The sequence below is a fragment of the Varanus komodoensis genome, unplaced genomic scaffold, assembly GCF_004798865.1.
Source record: "Varanus komodoensis strain SLA01 unplaced genomic scaffold, ASM479886v1 scaffold1, whole genome shotgun sequence".
Lineage (NCBI taxonomy): Eukaryota > Metazoa > Chordata > Lepidosauria > Squamata > Varanidae > Varanus > Varanus komodoensis.
Window position 1 is genome coordinate 119,212,528 of NW_025335268.1, and position 27,945 is coordinate 119,240,472.

Consider the following 27,945-nt stretch of genomic DNA (forward strand, 5'->3'; position numbering starts at 1 on the left):
TTCTTGCCATCTTAGGCCAGTCTGTAGCATGGGCAGGCATTATTGATCCCTTTTAGCAGCAAACTCTCATGTTACCTTCTACATAAATGCTGCATAAATCCTGCAAACCTGGACAGCAGTTGAAGATTATTTTTCAGCAGACCTATCTTTAACTACCAGAGGTTACAATAAGAGAGCATTGTGGCCATTGCAGATATATTCCTACATGGAACTATTCAGGTTTTCTCTATACTCTAAACAAAACAGTTTGGGTTATAGTTCAAGCCACAGTTCTACTGATATTCCCCCTTGGGTCAGTCCTTAATGTTTCTGCTAGAAAATTTATTTAGAAAGTGACTAATACGTGCACATTCAGCTGTACAGTTAATTCATGAGGCACAATCTGTATAGTTGAGATCTAGGGCAAAAATTAATCTAGGCACAGGAAGTAACTTCACTAGTTTTAATAAACATTCTAGCTCAATTTTCCTTCTTCATTCTTTCCTCTTCTGCCTTTGCTACATAGCAAAAGTTGGATGAAAGAGAGGTGTGTAGCCTGAGGCCCTGCAGAAGTTGTCAGACTGCAACGCACATTCGTACCTACCAGTACAGCCCATGGCTGAAATACAATAATATATGGTTGCCCATTTCTGGTTTGGAAGAATACACACCACCTGAACATTTCCAGAAGAAAGCAGAGTGGTGTGCCTATTATGAACACCAGTTGCTGCGAGATGGGGGTGGGAAGTGATGCAGCCCCCCCCCCCCGTTCTGCTTTTGGGTTCCCATGGGCACCAGGTTGGCCACTGTGTGAACAGAGTGCTGGATTAGATGGACCCTGGTTCTGATCCAGCACAGTTCTTACATTCTTGAGTGGCACAACCCTCCTGCTGCACACAGACATAAATGATAGCAGCTCCAGTACTTTTCCTCCCATCTAAGCAATCTGTCATATCCAGACTCATTCTGCAGAGGAACCAAGATGAAAAGATCTGTGTCTTAAAGACAGACAAATCTCAGTCTAATCCAGGATAGCTAACACAGAGGGAGATTCTTAAATCAACCTTCCCTAATCCAGCACCATCCAGATGTGCTGCACTACAATTCCCAGCAACCCCCAAGAGGGCTCGGGGATTCTGGGAGTTGTAGTCCCCCATATCTGGAGGGCATGCTGGCTGGGGTCGCTCGAAGTCATAATCCAACTCGACTAGAGGGCACCAGGTTGGGAAAGGGTGGTTTTGCTTATGCGACTGGGGCACATCCTGAAGGAAGGGAAGGACGGGCTGGAAAGGCTAAGAGGCGCTCCTGTAGCGGAAAGAATAACTGGCCAAACCCTGTGGATTGGGCAGGCCATGTGGGAGAGCACTCTCGGAAGCCAGAGGAGGGGGCGTGGGGGGAGCCCCGTACTGCGGTGACAACTGGATCTTGAGGAAGGACAAGGGAGATCCGCGCTGAGGGAAAGGCGTAGGCAGGGAGAGGGGCCCCCGAGATGAATCGCTGCAGGGACGGGCACCTGGCCGGGCGAAGGGAAACGCGAGGAAGGATGCCGAACCGAAGCGCACGCTCGCCGCCGGGGCGCCCTCCCCTGCCGCCCGCCCGGCATCGGGACCGCGCCCCGCCCTCCCTCCTCGCCCGACCCCTCACCAAAGTCGCCAGGGGATTCCGGCCGCCCTTGCTCCGGGCTCGCGCTCCGATCGCCGAGCCGCCCGCCATGCCGGCCCGGGCACCAGCGGCCGGACTCCGAAGCGGCGCCCCCGCGCCAATCACGCCGCGAGGCGGGACTTCCCCCGCCCAATGGGGGAAGGCGAGGGGCATCTCCGCCGGCGCCCGGCGACTGCGGGCGCGCGAGGGACTTCCCGCCGCCCAATCAGGCCCCACGGAGGGCGCCCCGCCGCTCGAGCGCTCCGAAAGGGGGCGCGCGGCGGCCCAATCGTCTCCGGCCGGGGGGGGGGGTCGCGTCTTCCCGTCCTCGCCCCCCTCCACGCACTGGGCGGGGCCGCGAGTACCCCCTCGGCCAATCGCGGAGCAGCGTGGGAGGGCCGCTGCCCGCTGCGGAGATTAGGCAGGGTCAAGGGGGCGCTGGGAGGTTCGGAAGCCCGCGCGGGCGGATCGCCGGGCTCAGCCCAGCCAGCCTGATCCAGACTGACGGGCCGGCCAGCCGCGCTCCCCGAGGGAGGAGGGGAGGGGAGGGGAAACACCCTCCGCGTCGCTCGATCGCCGCGATTGGCGCGAGGCTGGTGCCAAACGTAACGCGCCGATGGCATCGGTGGAGGAGCAGGGCCAGGTTGTGCTCGGCAAAGCGCGCTTGCCCGCGAGCGGTCTCCCGCCCATCACCCAAGCAGGGTCATTGTGGAAAAGTTAACTCGCACGGCAGCAATGCAAAGGCTGGCCAACCAGCTGGTCAGAGCAGACACACATTTCCACGGTCATGGGAGACCGACGGAGCCGGAGCGCCGCACGCTGAGCTGGACTGCCCTGCTACACCGTCATCCAACGGATGCGCTCTCCTTGAGCCTCCTCCTCCTCCCCCCACCATTTCTCGCTGCACCTTCCCTCTCCTCCGTGCCGGACAGAGCGACTCGGGGGTTTTACCTGATCCGTCCTGAAAAAGCAGCCCTGCCAGCACCAGCTCCTGGCGAAAGCAAGAGCAGAGGGTTGAGGCGGCGCCAAGGCATACCAGCGGAACTTCCGTTGAGGGGAGCCAGCAAGATGCTAGTCTGGGTCCTCTCCGGAAAAAGGCTCCAGGCCAGAGCACGGAGGCGCGTGTCCCGAGAAGGGATGATGTGACAACCTGGAGGCCGGTGCTGGCGCGCGCGCGCACACACAAAAAGAAAAGAAAGTGGGGTTGTGGGGGGGGGGGGGAAGAATCAGGTTGCAAAGCATTCCTCTGGGAGTGTGGAATGTATCCCCACCCCCAATTCCACACACAACACCTCCAAAAACAGAATTTATAAATACGGTCTGCCAGCTGCAGGTATCAGCAAAACGCTGCACAAAGAGGGAACTGTTATGTCCTGAAAGTCCATTAAGTTTGGATAAGAAAAAGTGTAACAGCCAGCCAGCCTAAGTGGTGTTTGAGCAGAGAAAAGTAGAATGAATGGCATGGGCAGGTGCACAATGAAGGACAAGCTCTGCAAATGTCAGACTCTGCAGGGAGAAGAGAGGCCACCTGCTTATTCTACCTCTGCAAAATGAGATCACAAAGTGATGAAATGAAGCGGCTACAGAAAATGATAGGACACTGAGCAAGCTACTTGAGGACAGGAGAAAAATTTCCACACAGGTTAGGTATGAGAAATGCAGGGCAGTAGATATAAATTGGGAAGAGTAAATGGGATTATTTCCAGGAGATTTAAATACTCTTTTGAATGTCTGAGTAAAGAAACCTCCTCTGGAATGCAAACCTTAACATGGTGAGGGGGTTTGAAAGTGTCAGAGAAGCTGAGAGCAATGCCACCAAGAAGCCAGACTGACCAGTAGACTGGCAGGGTCATCCAAGACAGAATAGTCAAAGCAGAGACACCAGAGTAAGATGTGACTGTTACTAAGATACATCCAGACACATCAGCAGAAGAGAATGGAGCTCTGTAATGATAGGTGTGAAGAAACCTCTGAAGGGCAGCTAGTAGGTAGCAGTGGTAATTGAAGACAACTATGATGGAGGATCTTTTACAGATGACATTGATGCTCAAGCGAACTCTGGTTAGTACTGTGCAGAAGGTAGCAATGATAAACCACATCTGAATATTCTTATCTTGAAAAACTTATGAAACAATCCAGAATGAAACAACAGATAGTGCCAGAGAATGAGACCCTCAGGTTAGAAGGCAGTCAGCAAACCAGTGGGAAAAAGCAAAGGACAAGTATGAATAGCACTGTCACTAATGAGTCAACTAGATCAAAGCCCAAAGGAAGGCCAGTGTCTGACATGCACAGAGGCAAAAAGCTAAATAAGAGGTGGATTGACTGCATGAAAGGAAGCCACAGCCTTGAATTTACAAGCACTGAGTGGGGCTGTCATGGATAGGACACTTGGAGAGCTGTCCTTCATAGGTTCACCGTAAGTTGGAAATGGCACATAAGAACAGGGTAAAGAAAACAAATGAGTAGAGGCTCTCATCTTTTAAGTGGGCATGGTTAATTTCTGTTTAAATACTGCATTGCAGTACTGGAAAAGACTCCTGCCTTAGACCATGAAAAGCCTCTCACTCTTAGTGTAGAAGATAGTCAAACCAAGCATAACATAAGGCAAATTCATGTTCAGCCTTTCCCTGCTGTTTGATAGTCTCATTTTTGGGGTTCAGGGCCTCATTCAGCAGAATGAGCAAGAGCACCTCCTCAATGAAGCTGACCTGGCTTACAACATTTCGAAGTAATACACATTACCATCTAAGGATCAAGGGGCCATGTACAACCATTATATTCAAAATCTAACATGACCTAACTTCTGCTTTTAGATATTTTTCCACCATTGCATATTTGGCTGGATTCATGCTGCCTATAAATGTTCAAATGGATGCAAACATTTCCAATCAATATTGCAAGATTTCTACCTATTTATTCATGCTAAGTGCTTCCAGACAAGGCTTTTATTGTACAATCATGCTTCTTCAAACATATAGAGAGCCAGACTTTTTATTGCAAAACTTTCCTCTACCCCAGTCCAAGGTAGGGGAAAGGTGATGCCCAGCACTTCTTCAGTCTTTTCTCCGTAAACCATGGTCTATACAAGGAGAGAAAGACTGACTAATGCCCTTTGATGGGTAGTGTCAGTGCAGAGAAGAACAATTCTCTGTTGTATCATCTTCATCACCTCTGTCCAATGAATTTTAGTGTCAGCTAAGATGTACTGTTATTATTAAAACAATGTAAGAATTGCCTTCAAATTGGAGAGGAGAGATGGGAGGTGATAACAGGTGATAGGAGTGAACAGGCCGGGAAACTAAGTAAAGGAGTAGTGCAGTAGTCAGTGAGAACAATTCTCAGAAAGTGACCATAAAGGCAGTAAACAGTAACCAGATGGTTTTAAGCCTGTGTGAAACTGTTTGCTGTGTCATCATATGGGAAGTTGAAACTGTCATGTGTATTTCTTCAGCTCTTGCAGCCAACAAGAGCTGTGTTCTGTTATGCTCTCAGTAATGATCCCTCGCTTCCCTTTAGTGGCATTTATTTCCTTCCAGTGGAGGACTTACTTGTTCCTTGCAAACCCGAATAAGATAAATAATATTGCAATCCTAACTGTAGTTACTAAGCTCCATTGAACATAGTAGGACTTACATCTCCATAAGCACTTACAGAATTCTCTGTAGATGTCATGGTTGCTGAAAATGTTGCTACTTTTCTATTAAAAACAAAGTGAGTCATAGAAAAAGAAACACACCATCTGCCATAAAATCAGATAGAATTAAAAACAACTTGGACAGAATTAAAAACACCACAGAATGTTAAAATAGTAGCAACAGTATAGTAACAATTTAAAGTAACAGTAGCAAACCACAGCAGTTCCTTAAAACAGACTCCACTGTATACATTTAGAAGCCAAGTTTAATTTTACTGCTTGCTCCTCTGTGTATTTAAATATTTCTACTGCTACATAAGACACTGTCTTTTTTTGGCTCACAAAAACACACTAGGTCTTATTTTTGGGGTAGGCCTTATTTTTTAAATTTTTTAATGTGTACAACAATCCACACTTATTCATGTACAACAACACGAATACATGTACATTTGGTACATTTGGTATCACTCCACCTGTGACAGGAGCTGGTGCTATAGAGGAAGCATCAGCTTATGTGGCTCTGCTCCCTCCACAGGTTAAAGTTAAGTTAAAAAATAAAGTTTAAAAAGGCTCTTTATGTTCTCCACCAGCCCTGGGACTAAACACAGCTAGGTCTTATTTTCGGGGTAGGTCTTATATTTTAGCAAGTACCAAAAATAGTACTAGGTCTTATTTTCAGGGCAACATGGTATTATTGTGGTAGTCTTACATGTATATATTTTTGGATGAAAAATGAGAGTGCAAATGTTGGCTTGAAACTCAACATTAAGAAAATTAAGTTCATGGCATCCGGTCCTATCACTTCCTGACAAATAGATGGGGAAGAAATGGAGGTAGTGACAGATTTTATTTTCTTGGGCTCCAAGATCACCATAGACGGGGACTGCAGCCAAGAAATTAAAAGATGTTTGCTCCTTGGGAAGAAAGCTATGACAAATCTAGACAGCATACTAAAAAGCAGAGACATCACCCTGCCAACAAAAGTGCATATAGTCAAGGCTATGGTTTTCCCAGTTGCAATGTATGGCTGTGAAAGCTGGACCATAAGGAAGGCTGAGCACCGAAGAAGTGAGGCCTTTGAATTGTGGTGCTGGAGAAGACTCCTGTGAGTCCCTTGGACTGCAAGGAGATCAAGCCAGTCAGTCCTAGAGGAGATCAACCCTGACTGCTCTTTAGAAGGTCAGATCCTGAAGATGAAATTCAAATACTTTGGCCACCTAATGAGAAGGAAGGTCTCCCTGGAGAAGAGCCTAATGCTGGGAACAATTGAGGGCAAAAGAGGAAGGGGACGGCAGAGAATGAGGTGGCTAGATGGAGCCACTGAAGCAGTTGGTGTGAGCTTGAGTGGACTCCAGGGGATGGTGGAAGACAGGAGGGCCTGGAGGAATGTAGTCCATGGGGTTGTGATGGGTCAGACACGACTTCGCCACTAACAACAAAAACAACAAATAGTTGATGACAGCATCTGGGAATCATCAACATCTCTCAGATGGGGTGAGTACACATTAAAATGTTTGTCTAGAAGCAGTCTCCAGAACTTCCTGAGCCCACCTCCCCATCTCCTGGGTGAGCAGGGTCTCTGGGGCTAATCTCTACCAGGGCAGTTAAATAATATTGCAGCTATATGGTGTAATATTCAAGTGTCAGAAATCTAGTAGCCACTTTTGGACTAGTTGATATTTTCAGCTATTCATACCTAGAAGCTGGCCTAGAAGTAACTAGGGCATGGATAACTGAAGCCAGGTCTGACTTCTCCAGGATAGCCAGTGCCAAATGAACCAGCCAAAGCTGATGAAACAAACTTGACTTTCAAGAAATGTGTGGAACCAATTAAAACAATGTCCTGTAAGATCATTCCTGCATGGTGCTGAGAAATCCAGAATAACCAAGAAGCGCACTCTGAGACACACATGCGCACGCACTCTTTCTGTCTCTCATATAACCTGCATTTTCTTTGCCAGTAATGTCACATTGTTTTGATTCATATCTTCCATTATCATCTGAAAATAGCATGCTGATTGAGTCTCTGAAACAGCCTCCTTTTTCCGCATTTTACACCAGGAAAATTTACTATCAGCCATTGCTTTTAATTGATCTGTTTCTTCATGTTCATTCTCATGTTGATTTTACAATTATGGGTAACTGAGTTTTATGCAGTTTTCCTAGTCTTGTTGGACATTATTTGCTTGCTTTATTATGTGCTCCCTTTGTTTCTGCCATGGTGATTTGTTTGGTGATACAGCTTGGCATTCAGGGATTTCTAATCCTTCTGTTATCAATTATAAATGTTAGTTTTTAAGGTGCCACAAGACTATTTTTTGAGTAGTGTGTAGGGGGTGGTTTCTAGTATTAAGGTGTTGCTTTTATCTATACATCTCCTCCAGCTGTATGCCATGTTGATTTGCAATTCACGTTCAGTTGTCTCTAACAATTACTTCTTTGTTGTTAGAGTTCTTTCTCACCAAGTGAGAAAAACAATTGTTTCAAGTGCTCTTTTCAGTTTCACACTGGAGTTGTTTCTCTTTTTCCATTTGGCCTGAAGTACAGTGCTTTCCGCCATGTCCTCATTAAGTGTAATCATGCAAGCAGCTGCTCTCAATTTTGAACTGATCTGGATGTGGTCAGTAGCAGCTCTTTCCTTTGTCAGTTGTTAACTTTAGTATGTAGTTGTAATCAAGGGGTTATTGCTGCTAGGTTGGGTCTCTGGCACTTTATATGCACAACCCCTTTGGGAGATCAGATTGTCTACCCTATTAAATAGCTTCCATCAATAAATTAAAGGTTTTCATTTACAAAGGATTTTGCTGAATTGCTCTGGCTGTGACAACAGTAGAAAATCACACTGTTTCATTTGTTTTTTGTTATAGCAGGCCCAGATCTGAAGTAGGGGGCAATTGCCCCCTCAAGCAGGAAATTCACATACAGAGTAATGGTAAATAAATAAAATTGCCTGATGTTTGTGTGTGGGGGGTGAATGCTCCCCTTGACCCTCTAGATCCAGGTCTGCATCATGGTTTTAAAGACGATGTCACTCTGAGCAGCAGGAAAGGGGTTTAACAATTTTTATATGTAATACATGCACAATGAAGGTTAAAGTAAGCATATAAAAGTTAATCACTGATAGAAGTCAATTAATATTCTAAATCTGAAAATGCTAAGTACCAAAGCATTGCACTTTGGCCTGATCATGCCCATAATAAAACAAATTCCCCCATTGCTTCCTGACAGGCAGTGCATCATCAGGCCCCAGTTGTACTCTATGCCAGAATATCCTTTACCTAATGCATTCTCAACAGACACCTTTCCTTGGAAACATTCATGGATGAAGATTCCACAATTAACCTAGGCAATATAATCTTATTACATATCTCTTATGCTTGAACATGTGAGCAATTTTTTTAACAAAAATGAACCCATTAAAACTGTCCTTTTCTCCGAGTAAACAGCTGTTGATTCCTTTTGATACAAAAAGTGACCATGTGTCAAGTTTTTTACTTAATTGGACCTCTTAAGTGTCTGTTGTAGACAAAAGAAACATGCATAATGTCTAAACATTTTATCATATAATGTCCATCTTTCTTGCATCTCACTTATTAATCCTTTCAAATACCAGTATCTATGGCAGAACCAATGCGGTCTGCTGGCAATAGCAATCCAAAGGACTTGTGCAGCTGTTCCATCTTTTTTTCCCACTACAGATTTTCTGCATTATGGAAAAAGATGGAAGAAGCAATAAGAAAACACAAGTCACAAATAGGAAGCAACCTTGTCTTGACCCTCTATAAATCTCAGTGAATGAGGCAGGGTGATAGTACCATATCTAGAAATTCCCTAAATGATGCTATATTTTAATATCACTGCTTACAGACACAGAAAAAAACCCTTTACTGCATATGAGTTTGACATCAGCTATGGAAACATAACTTCACTGATACATGTTAAGAGCCGAGGAAGCATTATTACACCAAGTCAGGCCTAGGGATGTTAGAAAAATCCGCAATGGAGTCAATTAAGTTCCTGTGGAATCCACAGTGGATTGCTCCGAATCATGTGTATTCCAAACTTTTAAATTTTATTTTTGTGGGGGAATGTGCAAATTTGCACTTGTACTAATATGCACTTATGTAATACACATTGAAATAATGCAAATTAGAGCATGCAGAATGAAATTCTGGTTAAAAGAAAGTTAGGCTAATGAACATCTGTGAAATCCACAGATGTGACCATCCCTAGTCAGATCATCATCGGTCCATCTAGCCCTGTGTCGCCAGCATTGGCTAGATGCATTTCTCCAAGGGTTTAAGCAGGAGCTTTTCCAATCTGGAAAAACCAGGGATTGAAGCTAGAAAATTCTTCATGAATAGTATGTGTTTTACTATGCAGCTACCACTTTTGCTCATAATATTTGCTGTTTTCTCTAATCTTCCTTTTTTCCCATTTTGGATGGGCTGCTGGGGAGTAAAGCACTGCTGCTAGAAAGTTATCTCCATTACTTACACTCTTCCCATATTTAACATTACATATTTGTCCCCATTGCCCTACTTAAGCCTTTCCCCCATTTTAGACTAGTTTGTAGACTTTACAATTCTTCCCACTGCAGTTTATCAGTCACACAAATTGCTGAAAACAAGTAGTCATTGGGTTCACTGTCATTCTTCTACTTTCTGTATTCATCTAAAGCAGATGCGTTATCTGTGGCCAGAATATGGTGACTGACTTGAGCGCCATTTTTCTTGGTAGAAAAGCAGGGTACACATCAAATAATAGAGCATTTGATCGTTTCACAGCATGTGTCATAAGGGGAATGTGCATTGTCACTGCTGTTTAGAGTACAGGATGGACAATTTCTCTCTTTCTAGATGTTTTGACCTACAACTCACCCCATTCCTCACTGTTGGGTATTCTAGCTCCAACCCTGTGCCCAAAAATTCCCAGTCTCCGTATTACCTTCCTCAGATCCATCAGTTCAGTCCACAAGTCAAAGCCATACAGTTTGTGTGTGTCCAAAGTTTCAGGGGTGTCCAAAACAATGTCCAGGAAACAAGCCAGAAGTCTAGATACTGGTTCATTTTCAACAAAGCCAGATAACAACACTTGCTGTTTGCCACAAAGAGCAGGCTCTGGCTGATCTAATTTATAGCCAGCTGTAAATCAGCCCAGCTGACTAATTAAGCTAGTGTGCTGTTTAATGGAAGGCTCCATGCTCAGCCTGATGTTTGAACTTCTACTGGAGCCACAAGCAACTTCTTTCCAAGGTGTGAATTCCCTCTGCCTCTGGCTCATTCTCTTGAGGCACCCTAGGGACAGCCCAAGAAGGACCTGGCTGCTTCTCCATCCCATGGAAGGCAGTCAGCTGCAGCCTCAGCTCCTGTGTCTGACTGTGGTTCTCTTCATCTGAGGAATCCTCCTCCTCCCATTCAGTCAGATGGGAGTTACAGGCTCAAAAATTCTGAAAGGCCACAAATTTGTTTGCTTGCTTGCTTTTTATTCCACCCCATTAGCCATAAGGTTCCCTAGGCAGTGTCTCCTTGGAACTTCCATGCCTCACAGCATTTCTCTTTGAATGTTCGTAGAGGCCCAGTATTACAAGTTGATGGCTGTCATCTTCCTTACAATTTGTGAGGCCTCTGTTGTTTTAAACAATTGATTTTAGTGGAGGAACTGCTTTCATGCATTATGGATCTGTGAGTGGTTGATGGAGATCATTACTGCACACCCATCTAACAGAACTATACATTTATTTTGTGTCTGTAACAAGGTGATTTTAAAAGATGAGGTAATTAGAATTGTACTGGACTGCCTCCATACCCTTATACTGCTCCATTCTAAGTGCATTCTGTTATGATAGGGGTGCATTAGCAGAATTTCCGATATTATTCAATCCCTTTATATTAAATGGGAAAGCAGTATTTGCCAGAGGAGAAAAGTGGATGTCATCGGGCCAGCTGAAAAGCCAGGCCAAAACTCAGGCTAAATTATGGTGAAGAGAATGAAGGTCTATGGCAAACCTTATGTTTGACCTCCAGTCCTGAGAACTGGGACAGGCTACAAGTCAAAGGTAGAACTCGCTCAGCCTCACTCAAATGTATTTTTAGCATGCCTTATTCACCGCAGATGGGGACTGCAGCCAAGAAATTAAAAGATGCTTGCTCCTGGGAAGGAAAGCTATGGCAAATCTAGACAGCATACTAAAAAGCAGAGACAACACCCTGCCAACGAAAGTGTGTATAGTCAAGACTATGGTTTTCCCAGTTGCAATGTATGGTTGTGAAAGTTGGACCATAAGGAAGGCTGAGCACCGAAGAATTGAGGCCTTTGAATTGTGGCACTGGCGGAGACTCCTGTGAGTCCCTTGGACAGCAAGGCGATCAAACCAGTCAGTCCTAGAGGAGATCAACCCTGACTGCTCTTTAGAAGGTCAGATCCTGAAGATGAAACTCAGATACTTTAGCCACCTAATGAGAAGGAAAGACTCCCTGGAGAAGAGCCTAATGCTGGGAACAATTGAGGGCAAAAGAGGAAGGGGACGGCAGAGGATGAGGTGGCTAGATGGAGCCACTGAAGCAGTTGGTGTGAGCTTAAGTGGACTCCGGGGGATGGTGGAGGACAGGAAGGCCTGGAACAATGTTGTCCATGGGGTCGCGATGGGTTGGACATGACTTCACAACTAACAACAACAAAATCCTGCTTATAAGTCTTTGTAGTTCATCTATCTAAACAGATAGGCCTCTTTTTAGATCCTTTCACCAAGTGAAGATTCAGTGCATGAGTAAGTAGGCCAAGTTCCAGGCTACGCAAGAGAATCAAATCAGTTCCAGTTTCCACCTCAATACATTTATTAGGGAAGCAAGCCAAGAGAAATTCAGAAATAGTTGCTTCAAAACTAAAACAAGGCATCAGACTAGCTCACTAGGAATCACTTAACAAGATTCTATCGGAAACTCCCCAAAGCAGTTTACAGACTGGGAAAGATCTGCATGGGACTCAGAGGATGGAAGAAATTTGCTGTGACCTTTTGTTAACTATTGGAAGAAAACCAAAGCAAAGAAGAATTCACAAGTCACATATTTCCGCAAGGGCTGAGCAATTCCCGGACAGGAAGTTTGTAATGCCTGGAAGGAAGTGATGGTGTAAAATTCCAGGGAATTCTAGCAGTTCCTACTTAGCATAACACTGAATTTGCCTGGGATGATAGAGAAATTAATGTAGGGACTACCTTAGCCTAGCCAGTTCTTGTTTCAGAGCTAAGGCAGAGAGGGAAGTTTATAGCTTATAGAGCAAACCTCACCAGATAATTTAATGACAGCTTTAATGTTTTCCTAGCAAAATCTCAAAAATAACATGGAAATGAGATGCCTTTTTCCCCAGTGTTGACATGTAGAACACAGAGGGGCAGGGGGGAATGAAAGTTAACAAATTTGCACTATTCCTCAATCAGTTCTGCAACCCCCAACTTTTCTAGAAACTGTTTGGTCAGATGAGGGATAATATGAGCAGTATTTAAGAGAAGCCTCAAAGCTGACAGAATCCATGGAGAAACTAGTTCTAGAAATTATATTTGCCTCAAAGGCTGCCTGAGACAACTTACAGAAAGTCACCTAATCCACAAAGTTGTACTGGGAACAAATGAAACAATACAATTATCTTTTTCTGTTACAAGACATCCAGAATTGCACCTAAAACGCCTCATCAATAGTGAATTGTATTCGGTCTTAGACAATGACGCACCCCTTTTAGAGGTCTTGTGGGTGCATTGTTCTTTGCTTGCCAACAGTGCCCTAATTTACAATGGACATCAGCAGCAGCAGCAACATACCACTCAATGAACCAGCTTTCCCCAAGCTCACGCCTTCCAAGATATCTTTGGAGTACAATTCCCATACTTACCAACCAGCAGAACCAATGGTTCAAACAGATCTGAAGGGCAAGAAGCTTAGTCCATATGCAAAATTATACATGAACTCATCTGTCATTTAACAAAGATCGGGGAGAACCTATTAATGTCGCAGGACACTGTATGAATTACTTGCAAGTGGCCATATTTTTAAGCAAAAGAACTTTGAAGGCTCCAGAATGAAATGGTTGAATTAAAACTTACGTGACTCTGTAGGTTTACCATTCATAGTGAAAAATCACAATGCTTTGCTGTACCACCATGGGTATCGATTAACATAACAAACTGAATCCTGCTGTAGTGTAGGGTCATTATTAATTTTGCATCTCTCTACATTTTATCTGGATTCCCCCAGGCTGTACTTCTTACAACTCGTAATCATTTACACAGTTTCCCTCTTGACTTACACACCAATGCACGCATGCCTTCAGTGCAGTGGAGTTTAGTCCATAACCACACTGACACCACTATTGAAACTGCTATGGTATGGAGTAGGTGTGAGTGAGACCCATTTAATCCAACATCTCCATCTAGACCCAAATTGTGAGGAGATCCATAGATTTTCTGTGAATAGGTGTGGTGGTCAACTGGAACAGGTAATGGAAGCTGTCATTCATACAGGTAAAGTATAGATTTAAGATGCAATCCCATAAGCACTTACCTTGGGGTGAGTCCCATTGAATTCAGTAGAGTAGGCATGTACTGGATTGTGCTGTTAATTACTAAAAGGCTTGGTTGAACGTTATTATTAATGAAAGAAGATATTAGCAGCAGCTTCTGTTTAGCTTAACAAAGCTTAAATTCCTTAAGAGAAATTGATCCCACAGGAAGCAGTTTTCTTTAGAAGGCCCACCTCATCAGAAGAGCATTTTAAGCTGACGGGAAAAGCTGCCATTGTAGACAGTCAGGATGCAGAATTTTAAGTACAGATACCAAACTGAGCCCTCTAAGGTTCCCTGGATGGCTGTGCCCCCTTCCCCTGGCCCCACCGCATTTCACCAAACCATTAATCATTTCCCAGCTTTTGTGCTGCTTTTTTCCCATTCTGAAAGGTTGACATGCTTCTCCTAAGGCTTAGTTACAAGCAAGAAGAGCTTTAAGCAAAACTAGACTGGTACGTCTGGTTATTTGCCTTTGGACTACTTTATTTTGGCTTCAGTTCCTTCTGCTGTAGTGTAGTTCCTGTAAGCTTTTCCAAAATAGATAGAGGTTCTGCCCCCCTAATGCCTTGGATCCACAGATCCACAAAAGAAATGAGAATTCAGTTAGATGACTCTCCTTCTCATAGCTCCTTCCAATTATCTCCTTCCAGCCCGGATCCCAAAATCAAGAGATGCAGCTAGAGAGCTCTGCCATTCATACCTTCTCTAGCTGCATTAGCTCATGCAGATTACCAGTCACATGGCCTCTGATGTAGGTGATAACCTGCTTTTGACAAAACATGGAAGGAACAATTATCCAAATAGGAGCAAGGTTCTCATTTGTTACAACAGCCTGTGTTTTGTGTCTCTGGAAATATGACTCTGTATTCTCGGGTGTCCACATCCTGGAAAGGCGCCACAACCAAATCAGATTTCCTGCCACAGTGACTCTTGAGACAAGGATGCCTTTTCACCCTGTGGCAGGCTGTGTGGTTGCAGCCGGGTAGCTAAATGCCAAACGGAAGATTAGGGGTGTGATTACTGGATGGTGTTTGTGACTAATGTGTTCCTGTTTGACATAAAACAGTATTTTCAAACAGATGTTGAGCAGGAAGACATTAAAGCACTAAGCATCTTTGCTAAGATGTTGCTAAGAGAACATGTGAACCATGAAGTAATTTGGTATGATTACACACCATTGTCTTAAGGCTCTTTTGGGATTTGAAGGTCCTTCGAGAAACAGACAGTGAGAGAGGACAGGAAAGAAAGCGTCCACACTGTATCGGAACATTGCAACTGCCTACTTTGCTCCCTTCATCTGTTATCAACAACTCTCAACAGGAATGTCCAGAACCAAGGAAGGAAGGAAAAGCTCTTTGTTTCCTTCATCCTGTATGAAAAAGCAGGAGCTCTCAGTGAAATGGGTATCTGAAGGAGAAGGGAAGGAGAAGGGGGGGAAAGAGGAGAAATGACTCCATGTAATGTTTTTTATATTTGCCATATATTTGTATCCCAATTTTGTAACAACTTCAGGGGTCACCCAGTCAAATTGATGGGCAGGACAGACAAAGTAAAATATTTGCTGCATGAGAAAATGACCCCGATTTTTCCCAAAACAAGGACCACTATTGTATTAATTTTTGCATAAACCTTTCAAATTCTCTAATACATGGACAACCAGTTACCCCATGTCACTTATGGCAAGCGTTGACTTGCCAATAATCAGAAATCAGAACTGCTTGTACACATTAAAAAGGTCGTACAAGCAGATCCAGCCCTACCATTAGGCAGAATGAAGTGCCCTCTCACAGGTGGCAGATACTGAGCAGTGTAGTAGAGGCAGACCCCCAACTGTTTCTCCACAAACCGTAGTTGTTACCCTCTGCTGTGTAAAAGTTGTGCAAGCCCCATGGCCCTGCACCCAATATACATTGGTATATTCCTCCTTAAAAATAGGAATGCTAGCTACTGGAACATAGTTCTGTGTCTACCACACTTAGCAGATACCTTGCTTCTTTGGATAGTTCTCCTTTCTACAGGATCCATGTTTTATTTGGTAATGCCTGTGGGAAGAAGTTAAAACTGTATACTCTAGTTCACAAATCCCAAAAATAGGGAATACCAGGACTTCTTAAAACCAAGGAGTTACACTAAAAAGAAATTCAAGTAAATAGATGGCCAGTAAAGTAAGCAGTTTACAAACAGATCCAATTTTCTCATCATATCTTGTTGCTAACAGTCTACTCCAAATGCATCTCTAAGAAACGTATCCCTGCAGAAGCCTTTTTACTTAAAAGAATAAGTAGAGGCTGCTCTCCAGGTGATAAGCTGAGTCCCGTAGTTTGAACTGTTAGCAAAATGTCAAAGAGCGCAAGTGGAGCTCCAGGGAGTAGCTGTCCTTATTCCTAGCTGAGCTCTGCAAAATTCACTGAAAGGAAGGAAAGAAGATCCGTTGATATTCAACTCTGACTCCAGACAGGTTTACAAAATGGCTAAGAAAAGATGAGCAGGGGCATATAAGTGCTGTTCACTCACTTAAGAATTACTTTGTTTCAGCACCATGTTGATGAAGGAACTGATCTCAGGAGTCTATTCTGTTAAAGCAGACACATAAAATTTTCATGACAAGCATGGCAAGAATCAAATATATAACCCATTCTAAATTTGATACTATTGCCAGTGAAGCTGCTGTGAGCCAGTCCCCCCTCCCCCTCCCTCCATCTCCCTCCTTTTCTTCTCCCAGATCAAGAAAAAGGCTACTAAATACAGTCTTTTATTATGTTAAAGTTTTGCGATACAAAGGAAACATTGTAGACATACCTAGAAAAAGACATCTATCAAGGTAATGTGCCAGCTAATTACAGAGAAAGTATTGTTCAGGCTAAGACATTGATTCCAAACTGAATCCCACTTCTCCCTTACCAACCAACCAGAGACAGCTCCACCCTCAGGGAGGGTTTTTTGTGCTTGTGGTGAGAGCCAGTGTGGTGTAGTGGTTAAGAGCATGGGACTGGGACTCAGGAGATCTGAGTTCTAGTTCCCACTCAGCTGTGGAGCCAAATGGGTGACTTTGAGCCTGTCACAGACTATCAGGCCAACCTACCTCACAAGATTGTTGTTGTCAGGATAAGATTGAGAGCAGGAAAAGGAGAATTATGTAAGCTGAGTTTGTTATATGAAAAAAGCTGGATAGAAATCTAATAAATAAAATGAGTGGCTGTAGTGGTGCTCCAACTTGTCCCCTACTACAGCCAAATTGAGATTTTACAGGCTAATGTCATGTGAAAAATTGCTCCTGTCAAACTGCCTCTTTCCTTGAATAATTCTGAAGTTTCGATTCTATAACACAGTTCCATTTTGTAAAGACAGGAGCAACCCACCAGTAGTTAGCCAAATTAGTAGTGCCAAACATGAACCAAATTGCTGAAACAATAGCTCAGTTATTTTACTTAGAATCTTGGAAAAGAGTATAAAAAACTGACAGAAGAGTAAAAGGTACAGCAAGCTCTGGCCCATGAATATCCTCTTCTGCTCCTTTCCAGGCAGGGGAAAGCTCCTATCTCCGATTAGCATTTAATCAGAGATAAGAGTTTCTCCCAGGTGCACAGTGAGAAAGGGAACATTTCTCAGTGTGCAGCTGGAGTGGAGGGGGTGGATGTGGAATCTTATCTACAATAAACAACTAATAGGAGGTAAAATCTTTTTCAGGGCTAAGCCAGGTTTTAATTCTTTCAAATCTAAACAGGAAAATTTAAATCTTCTCATCCAGCATGCGACAATCAAGTAATTTCTGACTTTTGGTGACCGTGTAAATAAATCTCCTCCAAAATGTCCTGTCCTTTCCCTAGCATGACTTGATTGAATTATTCAGTGAGTCCTGCCTTCTCATGATGTGCCTAAAACAATCTCCGCTTTCATAATTTTGGCTTCCAGGGAAAGCTCTGACTTGATTTGATCTAGGATTTGCTTGTTTGTCTTTCTGTCAGTCCAGAGTATCTGCAAAGTTCTTCTCCAGCACCATGTTTTGAAAGCATCTATTTCCTTCTGTTCAGCTTCACACCCATACATAGTGATAAGGAAAAGAATGATATGGATTGTCTTGGACTTGGTCATTCTTACACTTGATGATCTTTTCTAGTTGCTTCATTGCTGTCCTTCCAAGACTTCTAGTTTCTTGACTGCAGACTTCATTTGAATTGATGACTTTATCAAAGTATACAAATATTTCAGTTTCAGTTTCTTTATTGTTGACCTTAAAGTTATGTAAGTCTCCTGTAATCATGATTTTTTCTTAATGTTCAACTACAGTCCCACTTTAGTAATTCCTTTCTTTTATTTTCATTATAAGAGGCTTCAGTTAATTGCTGCTTTCTGCCAGTAATGTGATATCATTTGAATATCTTAAATTGTTGTTGTGTCTTCCTCTGATTCTAATTCAGCTTTCCTTATATGTTCTGCATCCAGATTGAACAAATGGGGAGATAAAATGCACCTTTTCTATAGCAAATCATCTAAGCTTTTTTCTTTCTTTTTGCTACAGGAATTGTCTGTTGGCATTCTTTCACTCCATCAGTTCTCCAGGTTCATAGTCACTTGAGTTTAGTAATACAATCTGTTCATTATATGGATTTTAAATTCCCCATATTCTGTCCTAACAGTATCACTTTTGTCCAAATTACAGGATACAGGTTACACATCAGAACAATCAAGTGCTGAGGCATTCCTATTTCTTTTAGGACCATCCGTAGCATCCAATGCATATTTATGATATGATCTTGAGTGCCTCTTCTTTTTGAAATCCAGTTTGAATGTTGGCATTTTTCACTCCATAATGTTCTTCGTTGCAACATGTTGAGCATCACTTTGCTTGTATGGGAAATTAATACAATGGCCCTGTAGCTGCTGCACTCTTTTTAATCTCCTTTCTTGGGGATTGAAATGTATATTGAACATTTCCATTCTGTGCACCATTGATTCCCCCCATCTTTATATATATAGTGGAGGGGGGGTGGAGGAGAGAATTTGGATTGATTCAGTCTCTGTACCTTGCAATAGTTCTATTTTCACCCTATCTACTCTGGATGCTTTCAGAGCAGCTTTCACTTTTCTTTCCAGTATTGCAGGCTCTTCCTTACAGGTTCCCTCTTCAAAGAAGTCGCTTCTGTATACTGTTTGCACCTTCTCTTTATTTTCTCCTGGTCAGATAGCATGTCCCCCTGTTTGTCTTGTCAGGACTACTAGTCCAAGTTTGAATTTCCCTTTGATTTCTTGGATTTTTTTTGGAAGAGATCTTCCCCCTCTCCCCTTTTGTTTTCTCTTCTGTTTCTTTACAGTGATCATTATAATAGTTCTTTTTGTCTCTATGAGATAGAAAAAAGCTGCATTCAGGACTCTGACCCTATTTCTGTCACCTTTTGCTTCTCACCTATCCTTAGCAACTGGGAGTATTTCTTTCATCCATCTAGGTTTTTTCTTTCTTTTTGCTACAGGAATTGTCTTTTGGCATTGCTCTCTAATCATGTCTCTGGTTTCACTCCATAGTTCTCCTGGTTCATGGTCAGTTGAATTTAGTAACACAAATCTGTTCGTTATATGGATTTTAAATTCCCCAGGAATGCTTGTTAGTGATCTTTTTCAGCTCGCCTTCCTGCTGCTCCCACTGATTGGCATGGAGTTCAGGAATAGCCATCCACATCCACTCTTCTCTTGCAGAATCAGCCACATGGTTCTAGCAACCATGCACATCATCCCCAGGCACAGAGGTACACTGCAACCCCCAAGAAAATGAGAGGTTTTGTCTTATGCTAGCTATATATTGAGCTAGCAAGTTAAGCCCCGTTTGCTAAGCTGAAAAGCCACAGGCCTGCAGCTGGGTGGGTGACCTCATGTGGAAGTGGAGCAGTGGGTTAGACTCAAGGGCCTTCTAGGCTCTTTCCAGCTCTGCTTCTGTTCTATTCTAGGAAAAGCAGTGGCACACATCTTGCATTTCTTCCTCTCCCTCCTCCGGCAGAGAGGGAGCCCAGTGAGTCCATACTTTTGCAGGGAGCCCCATTCTAGCACATGCTATCCTGTCATGTCTGCACACACACAAGATTTTGTCATATTTTCCGCTGTGTCTCTTCCCCTCTGCCTCCTTCTCCTCATCATAGGCTAGCAACCAGCTGATGTGGGTTCTAGATATTACTTTCCTGTAGTGGTCAGCCCATATGGCTACAAACCATGATGACCAGGAGGTGCTCAGCTATGGCAGGTGCACCTGTCAGTCACTTCCCACCATCCAGGCTCCTGCATCATTGCAAACCGTGCAACAGACAGCTATGTCCCCAGTGCAAGTGGTTCATGGAATGCTTTGTCTAGGCCAGACATAGTCTTTCTGCACATGTTAGCCTGCTCTTTATCTAGCCATTATCCAAGGCATGGGAGACCCACTTTAGGGAGTATTTGACTGCCTCTCAGTGGATTATAGTGAAATGGGGAGCTGTTGTTCTTGGTGTTTTAACCATTCAACACATTGTATTTGTTGCTGGGATTAATTATATGCTTTCTGCTGGGCCTTTGTTGAGCTGGGACTCATCAGTGTGGTCCCAAGAGGGGAATGTTGGAAGCTGAGGGAGAAAGGATTTAGATATCTTTACGAATGCTGGTGTTTCTTATATTACTCTGCTGTAAAAATTGAACTGTTCCTGTTCCTTAAGCGGAAAATAAAAGTTTTATTTATTTATTTATTTATTTATTTATTTAAAACTTTTATATCCTGTCACCATATGCCTTGGCATCTCGGCATTTATTCAGCTTAGTAGAGGTCATCATGTACATGAGCTGGAGCTGGCAAAGTACTGGCCCTGGAATTCTTGAGGGAACAGGAGAATGGAACGTCAAGAAGTAACAGGAGGCTGGTAATGGCAAGTGCTGGACCTCCTACTTGCGTGGGGTGAGGCATCACCCATCACCAAACCCATCATCCCATCACCAAATTAACATTGAATTCTGTGTCCCTTCCTCTATAGCAGTCAGCGGCTGCAGGGGATCCTGGAAGAGCCATGCTCAGTCCCTCCAGGTGCAGCTCATTGACCATACCTCCTGGGCGTTATGAGATCTGCAGTTTAAATATAGTGACAGGAGGGACCCAGAATGAGGACAGCAGCACCTGATGACCTGGGAGTGTGGCTGAAGGGGACTGGGCAAGGAAGGATACTTCTTGATTCAGCAAGGAAGATAGCTACTTCCAATTGAAAGGAAGTCCCCTATGAACATCTAGTTTCAATAACTATTAACACCTGTTAGAAGATATCCTAGGAGAAAGGCATAAAACCAGCCGTCCCCAACCCTGTGTTTTCCAAATGCATTAGAAACAACTTCCCCAACCCCACTTTTTAAAATTACAAAAATCCCTTAAAGTAAAATCAGTCCGCATCCCTGCCCCCCACCAAAAAGACTAATATGCTCATAATAATGCCTGTGCCAGAATATCTTTCCAACCTATTTATTTTAATTGGTACCACTATCTCTAAGGGACAGTATCCATGTTGTAATTCATAAAGCAGATGAAATAGCACTAAACAGAAACTAGAAAGCCATGCCATTTTTTTGGATTCCCAGATACAAGATTGAAGAATCACTCAAACTTAATTGCTGGTGGTCCATACTCAGAACCACCCCCACTGGCTGGCAAAGGCATAACTATGCTGGCTGTTTCTCTGAGTTCATAAAAGGGACCTTGGACAAGAGGGCTGCGGGTATCCCAGGCAGAGGGAAGGGGAGACCAGTGGTGCCAAAATATGATGCATTCTGGTGGCACCTCAGCCTCCTGCACTCCCTTTCCAGACTGTTGCACATGTAAATCGGCTATCTAAGTGCCTTGCAGAGTGAAAGAAGCATGAGGTGACCTTTGCCTTCGCATTCCTCACACACTGCGTAGGACACCTACCATCCTTCAGAGGATTGTGGGCAGCCTCATTAATTCTGCCCTCGGTGTGTGCTTTGTAAATATACTTGTACATATGGCTCATTCAGAAAATCCATAGATCAAACATCTTATTTCCTTTCAGAATTTTCTCATGCAGTAGTTCCACTGCTTATTACACTATAGAAGGCAGGGATTAAATTAATCAGTTCTGGTTTGCCTTAACAAATGTTTTAGTGGATAAAATAAGATGCCTTCCAAAAGATTATCCTCTTTGGCATCCAACGCCAGCATTGGCCCAACACAACTTGCTGCCTCAAGCAATAGCATCCGCTATGACTGCTTTCCACTACCTGGCACCCTCCAGCTACTGAGAACATCTATTCCCATCACCCACTGGCTATGAATCCAAACAATCTGGGTGACACAAGACTGGGGAAAAAATGAAGGATGATTTGCAAGAGACTATGGGGGTGACTCCTTCAGATAAGGTGCAACTTCCTTGCTGCCCCACACAGCCACCAGAGGAGTTTGTGCAGCAGAGGCTGCTCCCAAAAGTGGCCCCTGGCAGAAAAGTCTTACATCAGGCTGAGCCATGTTTAGGGTAGCAACAGAGAATCAAGCCTGAGGGAGTTTTCTTCCAAATTGAGGAAGAGTCGGTACAAACCTAATATAAATTCTTCCTAGAGACAACAAATCGATGTATGGTATTTAGGCCTGATCAGTTGCGGACACATTGAGAGTAAATATAAATGAGCACATACAAATGCAAGCCCTAGGGGCCAACAGAAACAAAATCACTTAATACCTAATCAGAGTAGAACACACTGCTAAGCATCTTTGACTGAAAGGCAGTTTAGAACGATTCCTATCAATCAATTGGTTTATGGTTGAACTGAATGAGAGACTGGGGAATTCGTAATATTCATGAGGAAGGTGGCAAAATGGTTCAGAAAGAAAAGTCTAAATAGCCCCCTTTGCTAATTTCCTAAATGGAATTCTGTCCATCTCGTGCTGCTATTTGCTCATGGGAAAAAAATGGACAGATGCCTATATTGTGCCTCTATATTTTGTCAGTAGCTACTTGAAGCAGGGTAACTTAGATCAGGAAAAATGAATGGGAGAGAGTTAAATACTCACACAGTCAGTGCCACTTCTGATCTGACTCAGTTCCAACTCCCCTGCAGCTGTTGCAACTTAAAAGAAATCTTGCAGGAGATGGGTTTTCCAGCATCTTGTCTGGACCCATAGGCAAGACTGATTTGGGGGAAATAATCATTTTAAAGACCTATTTATTGCAGTGGGGAGCATTTTATACAAGTGATGATCTCACTGGAATTGATTGATTAGAATTTAGCTTTGGCTGGAGACCAGAGTGGTGAAGTGGAGAGAGAAAGCTGAATAGAGCACTCTAGCCAATTATGGAGCGTAGCCATATGTAGCCAAGACATTATTTCTACTCTTATCATTGCATGAGTGCGTCCCCTGCCCCCAACCAAAAGCATTCATGCCTCTTCAAGGTGTCAGTGCTTTCTAACGCAGGCTGTTTTGCAGATTGTTCTTTCAGATAGCATCAGTGACATTTTAAAAATTTGGACAAGTGTTTGCAGATAAGCCAGCTGCAGCCCAAATAGCATGTGCCCACCACGTGCCTACTGTAGCAGCGCATTTTCTACATAAATTCGCATTTGCCTTCACAAACCTGTCTGTACAAATCTGATCAGTTTCATGTTTGCAGCCAAGATGCATAGAATACATTTATATCACAGCACGATTGTCTGTGCTGGATATTGAAAGATATTACCTTAACATCAAAAGCAGCTATTTGGCAGTTCTTGAATCTTATGCATACATATATTGTAGGTAATACTCCTCCTGCAGTACAATCTCTCTTCTGAGCCCAAAGGGTTGCTTTTCAAAGCAAACTCCCCACTCACCCCAAAAAAGCATCATTCTCCTGCCTCCAAGTATTGCTCCCTGACCTCAGATGGGTTCTCAGGTATGTGCCTTAGCAATGGACCACCAAAACTGCTTTGCCATCCTAAACTGGTGATACAGAAAGACTGCCGACAGCACAGGGTCTGATTTCTATGCTTGTGCACTAATAGATGGTGACCTAAAAATATCCCCAGTGGCGAGATGACTTCATTCATGAAACAGCATCCATTAAACTGGGAGCTCTTCAGGGAGGAAGGGCTTAACTGCAAACCCACAGCAGAAAACTCATGTCCCCAAATTATAAAATAAAAAAACTGAAAAACAGGGCAGGCAAAAACTCCCACAGTAGCTGCATCTACAAATTCTCCCCAGTTCCCCTTGTTGTAGAGAGATGTTGTCCGTCCAATCCAATATGGAGCAAGTTACGTTGCAAGGACAGATTGTTTTGGTCTAACCTGCTCTCACCTATGAAATTGTGATGCCTCTATAGTTTAGCAGCAGCAAAATACACTCCAGCTCTGAATCGACTGTACTACTGTCTGCAGAGTGCAGGATGGTTTGGTGTTATTGCTCCAGGACAATAAAGTATATCTGATGTTCCTGGCATTTAAGCAAAAGGTGCCCATGAAAGGGAGACTGTTGCTAGGTAGCTGGTGCTTCTTAATCATTTTGACTCACACCCCTCCATGTGCCATGTTCCCCATGTACATTCCTCACACTCTACAAAGTTAAGGGACAGAAGTCAAGCCTGAACCCCTGTATTTAACTGATATCCATCACCATCACATTTCTGTTCATCTGTATGGATATTTGGGGGATATTGGCAGGAAAAAGTGGAGCAGTTACCTGGCAACCACAGTATCTTTGCATTCTGGACAGCAAATGTGGTACTTTTAGAGAGCCGGTGTGGTGTAGTGGTTAAGAGCATGGGACTGGGACTCAGACGACCTGGGTTCTAGTCCCCGCTCAGCCATGGAGCCAACTGGGTGACTTTGGGCCAGTCACAGACTCTCAGCCCAACCTACCTCACAGGGTTGTTCTTGTGGGGATAAGATGGAGGAGGAGAATGATGTAAGCTGCCTTGAGCCCTTTGTAGGTAAAAGGCAGGATATGAATTGAAATATATATATATATATACACACACATACATACTTAACTGGAGCAAGATGTCAACTTCTGACCTGCCAAAAACCCCATTAAAAAATGAGAGGTTGCCTCAGAAGTCCTGTGGTAACCCCAGTTTAGCACTTTAGGTATGCTGGACAACTGGGTGGCATCCTGTGCTACCTTTAGCCACTTTGGCTGTAAGCACCAACATACCACCCACCCTTAAGCTTGCCCAGGTCCCTTTCCATTACCAAACAAACAGTTGCCCTAGGAACCTTTGGGGGATTGTATTACTTCATGCCAGCTGCTCAGTAGATTCAAAGTGCCATTTGTGCAGTGCTTAGCAGCCTAGGAAGTTCCAACCGCACCTGCCAAGCATCCCACGTGAAGTGATGAACAAGGGTCTCTAAAACAAATACCCTTAATACATCCTTAACACAGACAGCACAGCATGGTCAAGCTGCTTGGTTGGGGATTCTTGTGTACCTCCTTCCTGGTGAGAAGCTGGTCATTCCTACCTTTAAACGACAGAACCGGCCTTTAAAGTTCCAAATAATAAATTTTATTGGTACAGAGTACACATAGCTAATAATTTGTGCTCTGCACAATAGGAAAGATTAACATAATCAGTGTTGTAGCCCAACACATCTGGAGTACACCAAGTTAGGGGAAAATGTATGAAGAATAGTTGGGTTGTTAGAAAGCTTGCACCAGTGCAGGAATATAGGCAGAGTGATGCAAGGCAAGCTAGGAAACCTCCCTGCCCCAGGCTTGATTTGGTCGGTGATGGGTTCAGCCTTGCTGCAAGAAAAGGACAGGTTAATTCCTCTTCAGAGCTACAAGCCTCCTTTCAAAATATAGCCCTCGTGCACTGGATATCAGCTTGAATAAAAGGTTCCACTGACTTCAGTGGAAAGCTTTTTCCAAACCGAATAGAAGCAGGGAGAAGAGACCTCGGCATCCACCTCCTTTCAAAAATTGCCCTACTGTGCTGCATTCAGGCTCCACTGACACCAGTAGAGACTTTTAAAAAACCTAATTGGATGGGAGCATTTTGAGGAAGGGAGAAACTGCAAGATTCTGTGATTGGTGTTTCAGCAATCACTGCAGGAACCACATACTTTCCCAGGCCTACTTCAGCTAATGATTCCATCCACCAAGCTCTTAAGAGCTGTTGCTATTGGTGAAAGTCCATCATCAGGGTAGTAGGAGGGAGCATTCAACCTGCCAGGCTGCAGTGCTCGTTCCCAAGGGACAGGCAAACAGACTCTAATCTAATTAAATGACTTTGTGCTCTGCCACTCCGCCCCCATGCAAGGATTCTGGCAGGACCAAGTCACTATGGGGCAATATCCTTGTACTAATTGTCGACGTGTAACATCCTGTAACATCCTCCGGGGTGGGAATACTGATGATCACACTCTACTGGGAACAGTAAATAAACCCAGGTACCTTCCAGCTCCCTCAACTGTGGATTGATAGGTAGATTTAGAAGCAGAGATTAGAATGAATGAAAGGCTATAATGTCCGTACGCTGCCTGCTGCTGTGGAAATTTTTGGGTCTCTGGGACTTTTTCCACTGATTTTTGCAACACTCAACACATCCCTTGAGCAAACATTGCCAAGAAGTTAGCTTGCCAAAGGAAGCATTGTAATAATGGGTGATTTCAATTACCCTTGATACCAAATGGATAAGTGCATGTTTTAGCAGTGACAAATGACAAATACACTTCTCAATGCCCTATGATTGCACCCTTGAAGATATTCTACAGGTCATAGGTAAAGTTTGAACCTCCTTTGGAGAACTTGCTCCACTCCTTTGTCACATGTTTTTGGGCTACCCTTATCAAGTAAAGCATTTATTAGTGAAAGAGACACTACAAGGGCACTGACCATCAGGACCTTGAGCTGATCCATAATCTTACTCGGAACAGAATAACATTTATTAGCTCTTAGCAGGCACTTCCTATTCAATGTTCAAGGACTTAACAAAGTTACCTGGCTGTGCTGTACTGCTCAGAACTGCCTGGCTCACCACCACAATTGCCCAGGTGCTGGGTCTCCCAGTGCTTGCATTCCTTGGGGAAGGGGATTCTATAGCTTCCTTGGCTGATGGGAGTAGGCATTCTCTTTCCCAAAGCCGAATAGGCCGTACAAGAGATAATGGAGAAAGATGCTGCACTGTAGTCTAAGGCCCCAGAACTAAAACACCTTCCTTGACTCTCTTCCAGAAAGTTGGAAACCTATAGCCTTCCAGATGCTGGACTCCAATTCCATTCAGCTAGGATGGCCAATAGCCAGAGATGATGGCAGTTCTAGTCAAATGTTATCTGGAGGCCATTGGTTCTCCACAGCAGGCCTAGACTGACCATCTCAGGTTTACTCAAGGGAATGGTTTTTGCATAATCAAGAAGAGAGAAAACATTGCAGATTTGCACAAGTGACTTGGGTCTCTCTTGTCAGCCACCCTTAAAATGCCTCAATTTCTTGGGTGTTGGTGGAGTGAAGCTGGATGTAGTGTCCTGCCAGATAACACAATGACATGGTAGGACACAGTACACTCTGGTTTCTTGTTTGCACTGGGTCCAAACAGTCATTCCAAAGCAAACATGTAGGGAGAGAGCACATGAAGGCTGTGTTCCATCAGGCCGTGTACGGAAGGATTTTGTGAGGCAAAAGCCCATTCTGACCTTGTAAGGATGGAAGGAAATACAACAGAACTTCTGCCAACCACTGAAGATCATGCCAATGGAAGCTGAAACAACCTAGCTCCAAGGATGTCAGAACGCAGACAGGAGTATGAGAAACAAACTAAATAATGAAGCTCCTGCAATATATAGACAACATGCAAATAATATTTAGTATGCTACTGCCGTCTCTCTACTCAGTCATAAAATTATCTCAAGTACACTGCCTCAAGATTTTTTGAAAATATAAAACGGTATAGAATTTTTCTAAATAAATAAAAGCTAAGGTCACTGAATCAGAGTGGAAGGGTCCAAGGAGCCCTCAGTCTACCCCTGGTCAATACAGGACACCACCTGAAAGCATCTCTAGCAGATGGCTGTCTGGCTGCATCCTGAATGTCTCCATTGTGGGAGAGCTCCTTGGGTAATCAGCTCCACTGTTATAATGCTTTAAGTCAGGAATCTTTTCCTGATGTTCAGCTGGATTCTGGCTTCCTGTAACTTGAGCCTGTTATTCA

At 43.7% G+C, this 27,945-nt stretch overlaps 1 protein-coding gene across 8 annotated transcripts in view; it reads right to left on the reverse strand.

The window, feature by feature from the left end:
• ST3GAL3 (ST3 beta-galactoside alpha-2,3-sialyltransferase 3) overlaps positions 1 to 14,974 on the reverse strand; it is a 237,435-nt gene extending 222,461 nt beyond the window's left edge. The window contains exon 1 of one of the 8 annotated variants that reach the window (XM_044442715.1): positions 13,813 to 14,974. The gene's annotated coding sequence lies outside the window, so the exon portion shown is untranslated. Of the gene's footprint in view, positions 1 to 1,623; positions 1,760 to 2,571; positions 2,702 to 13,812 lie in introns of those variants that run through there. The other 7 variants (XM_044442726.1, XM_044442694.1, XM_044442686.1 and 4 more) reach the window with 7 other exon arrangements.
• Between the last annotated feature and the right edge of the window lie 12,971 nt (positions 14,975 to 27,945).